General features: G+C 35.8%; 1 protein-coding gene across 5 annotated transcripts in view; it reads left to right on the forward strand.

Moving 5' to 3' along the window:
- The window catches only part of BCL11B (BCL11 transcription factor B), a 150,571-nt gene that overhangs the window by 88,868 nt on the left and 54,077 nt on the right, over positions 1–7,626 (forward strand). The gene's annotated exons all lie outside the window — the stretch shown is intronic.

The raw sequence follows: 7,626 nt of genomic DNA on the forward strand, positions 1-7,626 counted from the left end.
TAGAAAGTTATTTATTTATTTAAATAATAGATAAATTGTGTAGTTGTTGAAGTAGTTCTGAGTGATGTAGAATAAATTAATAATTACACTTTAAAAACAAAAAACAACTCAGAATATCAATAAACCACTAATGATAACAGAACAACACTAAACACAAAGTTGGGGAGAACACTAATACATACAAGAAGAGCAAAAATAATTGATAACAAATGTAGTTACAACCATCCTTCCTCAGCACCTGCTGAATTATCCTAGATTTTAAGGATTTTCCTAAAAAACTAAACAACCCCCCCACGCATCACTGAATTGTGCAGACTTCATTGGGAATGTGATTCCAAATGGGCAGGCCAGCCACAAATAACTGCTGGTTTTGCACTGTATGTTTTATTTCAGAATATAATATATTCAAATTATTGGTAATCCTTTTGGCTGTACAAAGTGTTTTCCAATTTTTATAATATATTTTCTCAGATGGAGTTGAGAAGCACCACGAGGTATTCCAGTAGACTGAATGTTCATTAAATATATTCTATGGCCAAATCCAGTAACCTCTCCATTTAATCATGGAGGCTATATTCCTAATAAACAAATCAAAGCACATTCTTTCTATTGTATATAAATATTGTTTCATAGATTAATTATATAAGGTCAAATCGGGCCTCAATGCATTTACTAGAAGCTAGTTTTTATCAAGTGTTGTGAAATAAATCTAATGATGACTTATATGATTGAATGGATCATGGTAGTTCTATCATCCAAGAAATTACTTTTATTCACACTTTAGTTGCAATATTTTTCACAAAAAAACAGTTCATACAGTCAGCTGCCCTCCACCAGCTGCCGGTGGAGCTGAGAACTGCCCCCGACCTCCGATCATTCCGCCGGGGCCTGAAGACCTGGCTCTTTGAGCTCTCGGGCCCAGGCTGAGGAGAAAATTTTTAATTGGGGTTTTTAAGTGTACAGGGTCAATTTAATATTTTTTAATTTGGTTTTTAACTTTTGTATGTTGGATTTTTTAATTCCCTGTAAACCGCCCTGATTCCTCAGGGAAAGGGCGGTATATAAATGTAACTAAATAAATAAAATAAATAAATAATGTGTAAAGAAATGAAATCATATAGATTTACTGTACTTGTATGCTATCTATTAAATTACTTTTTCTGACACTTTAAAATGAATTTTAACTTTTTGTGACATTGGAAAATGTATAAAATAACTTTTCATTTTTAAAAAAAATACTTTTTAAGCAACATCCATGTAATCAATCAATCAGATAATAGAGAAAATGTTCATACTACTGGCATATCCACATACCTCCACTTAGTTTTTCACAACACAATTTGAAACCAACCTGCAATCATTTTCACTTCTGTTGGGTTCAAAATGCAGACAGCATGCAGAGGACCCAATGTGTTGAACTCAGTTCTTACCCTCTTTCACTACAGTTGATCAACAGAAAAATACAAACAATCTGTCCTGTCTTTTGAGCTACATCAGATCATTGAATAGCAGAAATATCTTTATTCCATCTGTAGAAGAAATGGTATAATTTTTTAATGTATTTTCTTCCATTTTTTTGTTTGCATTTGTCTGGTTGTTGATATTAGTTGCGAAGTCGTGTCTGACCAATTGCGACCCCATGGACAGTGTTCCTCCAGGCCTTCCTGTCTACCATTTTCTGGAGTCCATTTGCTGGTAGTATGCAAATAAATAGTTGGTGCAATGGAAAGATGCAAGGAAAGTTGATTGTGAAAGCACTAATATTTGCCAAAAAGTTCCCAGATGCCTTACCACCATTCCTCTATTGCCTTGTGAATTATGAAGATAAAATAGTAACACGTCAGCAATTTTGCATTTAGGTGGTTTTCTCACCTTCTAGAACTGCAAAGAATGGTTACATGTTGCTGTCAAGGCAGGACTTGAAAGCAGTGTGGAAAAATAGGTTCTAAACAATGCACACAAAAGAAAAGCCATAGAAATAGGAGATTATATAATGACTTGCTGGAGCCCATGGTGAGGCAAGAGTTCTGATCAGTGGAAAAAAAATTGCCTAACTATAAGGTTTGCAGAACTACCATATTTGAAAATAAATTATCACCTTTGCTAATATTTCCTATAAACTGGAGCAGAGTCCGAAATAATTCAGTCCCCCCAAACGCTCATGCAATCAATTACACCTAAAGCCATCCATATTTGCTGCAAACTAGAAAACTACTAGGGACCCGGTGGCTCAGTGGGTTAGGACGCTGAGCTTGTCGATCAGAAGTTCGGCAGTTTGGCGGGTCGAATCCCGAGTGCCGCGTAACAGAGTGAGCGCCTGTTACTCGTCCCAGCTTCTGCCAACCTAGCAGTTCGAAAGCACGTAAAAATGCAAGTAGAAAAATAGGGACCACTACGGTGGGAAGGTAACAGCGCTCCGTGCGCCTTTGGCGTCTAGTCATGCCGGCCACATGACCACGGAGACGTCCTCGGACAAGCGCTGGCTCTTCGGCTTTGAAACGGAGATGAGCACCGGCCCCTAGAGTTGGAAACGACTAGCACGCATGTGCGGGGTTACCTTTACCTTTTAGAAAACTACTGGGTGGCAGCAAAGAGTTTAAATTATCTCTCTGTTGCCATCTTATGGTTATTCAGAATTTTATAGACTAAAGTAGACTGCACTTAGCCACATGAGTTTACTATTAGAGATAGAATGAGGATGGTATCTCCTGTTTTTATCAGGTCACCCATAACATCTATAGTATGTTAGTTCTCTCACATTACAGAGGTATAGAAACCTAGCAGAAACTTATTCTTTAGATATGTAAAATGATATGTCTGTGTAGCTACACACACACACACACACACACACACACACACACACACACACACACACGAGAAAGACAGCACATATATCTCATATTCTACCCCTTTTTGCTCTCTAGCTTTGTACAAATGTGTGTAAGCAAATGATGGTCCCAGTTATAGATCATAGCTTCTCCACCTATTTTTGTGTGTGTGTGTGTGTGATCTCTATAATGTGGTATCCTCTTTGGGGATTGTGCTTTAATAGCATTTAGTTTTTCAAGCATGCTAACAAGGTAACATTCTCCATTGCTGGTTTATTTTAAATCAGTAAAATATCTTTTAATTAACTCTGTTTTGGTCAGTTGTAATATAATGCATTCATTCATTGTTCTTATTTCAGAGTTTCCCAACTCCACAAGCAAAATTATTTTGATTTAATTTGTAAGTAAACATTGGAATTATTGACTGATGGAAAGCACAATTCTCAAACGTGGGCAGACACACATTTGCACATGCATACACACTCACATACACAAATAAACCAGGTACTATATACCGCTATTATAGTAAGTATAATAATATCATCAACAATAACACTCCTTTTAAATCTGGTCTCTCAAACTTTGCTGGATATTTTACAGAGCCTGGTTTCATTTATAGTGGAGCCAGACTTGCTGTGTGAGTCGTTCGCATGCTGGAATTAGTCTTAAGCTTGCTTCTGTGAGGTTGCCAAATTCCATGTTTGTGTTTTATTTAGAATTCTTTTCACGGCCAGTCGAATCTGTTCAGGCATACACAGGCGCTGTTGCACCCCACAGAGAAAATAAGCAAGCTTGCGTTTTCCTTGGCATGGACTGTGGCCACAAAAGACTGCGGTCTAAAAAACATTTTTATATATAAAAAAAGCTATTTTAACCCATAACAGATGTATAAAGTAGGCACATGCACGCCAGTTTCCTTAGTTTTAATTAAAAAATAATTATGGCTTTAATGGGATGCTAGTGACAAATTTGGATGAATGGTGGGTGACAGTATCTCCAGGCTTCCTTCAAGTTATAAATTAGTGTATTTCTCTTGGCTGATAGAACAGATGAAATTAAGAAAATGGAGCAAAGTTATTTTTTTTCCACAAGTCACACTTATTAAGTGTAAAATAAAATATTCTGGAATAATAGAAGGCTGGGGAAATTTCATCCTTGGCTGAAAAATAGTTGAGTTGAGGTTAGGCTTCTGCTTTGTAAGACACCTGCATTCATCATAATTTTTTTAATAGCCATCACTGTCAAATCTTTGTGGCTTACATCACTTAGATAGCTTTATTTATAGCAACGTATAACTAGCCAGTGGGGGCTTTATATTCAGAGATATTTTTAAGCAGATAGGAATTTAAATCTTGCTTTATTAGTAGTATTGCTGTTGCTATTGCTATTGCCACTTCAATGATTTCAAGGATAGACTACTGCAGTGCATGCCATATAGGAGATCTCTTAGTGACAATTTGACTCCTGGAAAGAAGAGACAAATTGCATCACAGGTACACATTAATTTCTGTCTTTTAATGTAACTGAAGGTTTAAGTATGGATGAGCAATTTGTGGCCCAGGTTTGCACATAATCCTGGTTTTCCTTTTTTTGTGGCTCTCAGAACCATGTTTGACTACGATTGCCAAAATATTGAAGCACATTTTTGCTCTATTTTGAAATAGGAAACAAATAAACATGTAATTATCCTACTTTGGACACATTGTGCAAAATCTAGCTCTCTGGAGATAGCTATAGAAAGGGAAAAAGATGACCAGCAGCAAGGAGGATGGACTCAGTTACAGTGGCAATGAGTACAATATAAGAAGATCTGAAAAATCAGGTTAAGGACAAATTGTCAATAGGAAAATGCATCTACTGTATGCGTTCACAAAGAAATAACACCACTGCAATGGCAGATAATCAATCAATCAATCTCCTGGCATGGCAGAGTTAACAGTAAAATCCTCAGAATTCAGCTCCAAATACCAGCTTAGCAATGCAATGTAGTGGTCCTTATGCCTCTCACCCCACCTATATCAAGTCCTGCCTTTGGCCACCAAAAGTTTGTCTTCTGCTAAAATCGCTTGAAATGTACAATATATAAAATTAGGGCACTAGTGTTAATCCATAAACCCCACTAAGATTTGAAACTTAGATACCTGAAATTTCACCCATCAGTCTGCTTTCACGCTAAGATGTCCAGGCAATGCTTTTCTGAAGTTATTCTTGTTTTTTGTGATAAGGTGGTAAGTGGAGGACAGCCATTTTCATTTGCAGTATACAATTTGTACAGTATCTTTTCCCAGTGAAACCTAACTTTGTTGTTGTTTTTGAAAGGAATGTTACCATAGGAAGATTCCTTAAAAGTTCTTCTGGACTGTTTTGAAATATTTTATGCTACATCTGATTGCTATTTTAGGATTATGTTACATATGCAAATATTATGATTTGTTATTTTATTTGTAATTACCTTAGAGTCTTGCTGAGTAGATTCTGAATGCAGGATAGATAAAAAAAACATTCAATATAAAGCCAATATTCAATATAAAGCCTAAGTGCATGTGTTGTTAAATACATTATCTGTATTTAAGAAAATGTAGGGTCTTTAAAACTTAATAATAAGCACAGAATGTCTCTATTCTATATCTAAATTGTTAGATGTTACAAATCGTGATGGAGTGAAAAAAAATTTATTGGCTCCATTTTGAGTTGTTGCTGCTAATTGAAGTATGGGCAAAATATCTGTCAAGCTTTCAATACAGAGATTTCTGTCTGTTCTAGAGAACTATTGATTAAAATAATAATAATTTTAAAAAGGTATACCACAGTGCAGGTGAAGGCTTTAAACATCATGTGTATTGAAGCCTTCACTCACTAAATACTGTATCAAGGATTTCTTAATATATTGCCTCCTACTGTTATGTGAGTCTGATCTGTGACTTTTTTGCTGATTTCTGGCATTTTTGCCAGTTTGTGGCCAAAGAAGTCCATTCATAAGAATAGATTTGTATTTATGACTTCAGTGTTCACTTAATGACCACATATTCACTTAATGGCTGCAGTGATTTGCTTAACATCTGCAAAAATTGACATAAAATCAAGTTCACATGGGCGCCTCAATTTCTGATTGTAATGACAACCAGAAATCCAGTGCCAATTGTGATAATAAGTCGAGGACTACCTGTACTAGGCTTCTAGTGGAGGGAGGCTCTTTCCACTGAATGGATTGCTACAGCTGACTTTCCATATCTTTTCCACAATAACATTTGAGCTGTAATTCTAAGATCATTCTAGATTGGAAAACATTGTTATTATAAAGCACATATTTGGGAACTTTTGGTTTGTACTTAGATTTTCAAATTATATTTCCAATCTGTCTGGAAATAGAAAATTGCCATAAAAAATAAAGATTGCTATGCAGCAGTCAAGTATGGCAAAGTATTAATTTTTTTGTGAAATGGCTGATTGCATAAATCTGTTGAATGCACATTGGAAGGTAATCATTAGGCCCAAAGAACCTAATTTTATGAGGGATAAGGGATTATGAATATACTGTAAATGGAGATGAATGTGTCCTTCACTATTATGTGACTACATTGATTGCCAGAAAAAGTGTAGGAAATTTTCTGGATGCATTTGAAAAACAGCTAGCAAAACTGGGCATAGGCACTTCCATTACCAATAGACAATCAAGTGCATAAAAAAGGCTTTAGTTAAATTTATCATAGATGTTGTAACAATGTAACCAAAATAATAAAAATAATCCTTATTCTAAGACAACTTTTTCCAGTTTGGCCCTTTATCCAGACACTAACAGAATAGATTACAACTCTCATGACCTTCAGAGAGATGTCTGGGAATGATGGGAGTTGTCTAGGTTGGGGAAAGTTTCCTAAGATATCCAAAGTTCAAGTATGAAAAGGGCAATATTTGTTGCAGATATATTTCTTGTATGGGATAATAGAGAATTTGTTTGACCGATGTCAGTGTTCTTTTCTGATGTCTGGATAAAATATGCCAAACATCTGGATTTCTCTGCTGGGAACTTTTTAAGCAGGAGAGGCGGGTGTTTGAAACATGCCCTTGTGGGTGGATTGGAGAAGGCTCTTTTCTGCTTTGCATTATGTGTGAGTCACGCTATCTTCAGTGCTAATTCTTTCATGAATAAGATCCATAGGCTTTGGCCTCGGTTATCAAGGTCTTTCTTCCCAGCTATTAAACTCATATAATTAATTTGAATATTGATTTAGTTAGATGATTCCAATCTTTTAAGACACTAGAAGCCTATTGAAGTTCATGGGGTTCATATAATGTAAGCTGAAAAGAAGTTGTTAATATTAGAGAACATTGTGTGGATGTCCCACAGTTGGAGGGGGGTTGGTCCTCCAATCTATCCTCAGTCTGAAATTTTCTCTTGATGGAAATGACTGTACATCTGGCGTTCAGTTTGACCTTAAGATCAATTCTCCTTTTACAGAAATAAATCAAAATTAGGCTCTTGATTTCAGAGAATATCAGTGCTGATATCAGTACTTCTAGCCACCTTCTACTCTCTGCTACTGTAATGCTTGTTGACATTACTGTGTCAAGGTAAATAAAATCTTGACTGAATATATTTTTAATGTGTTAATTAATTAGATTATGGTTTCTCAATTAGTTCTTTTACATTCTATTCTACTCAGCTTTTTTCCCCTTTTTGTATCCATCACTTGAAATCAAACTACCAATTCCTCTTAAATTTTGTCTTTGCAGTTTTATCTACAAACAACTGGGATGTGGAGGAGAGAGGAGGGAGAGAAGCTTGGCTTTGTTTTTG

The sequence above is a fragment of the Vipera ursinii genome (genome assembly GCF_947247035.1).
Source record: "Vipera ursinii genome assembly, chromosome: 1".
NCBI lineage: Eukaryota > Metazoa > Chordata > Lepidosauria > Squamata > Viperidae > Vipera > Vipera ursinii.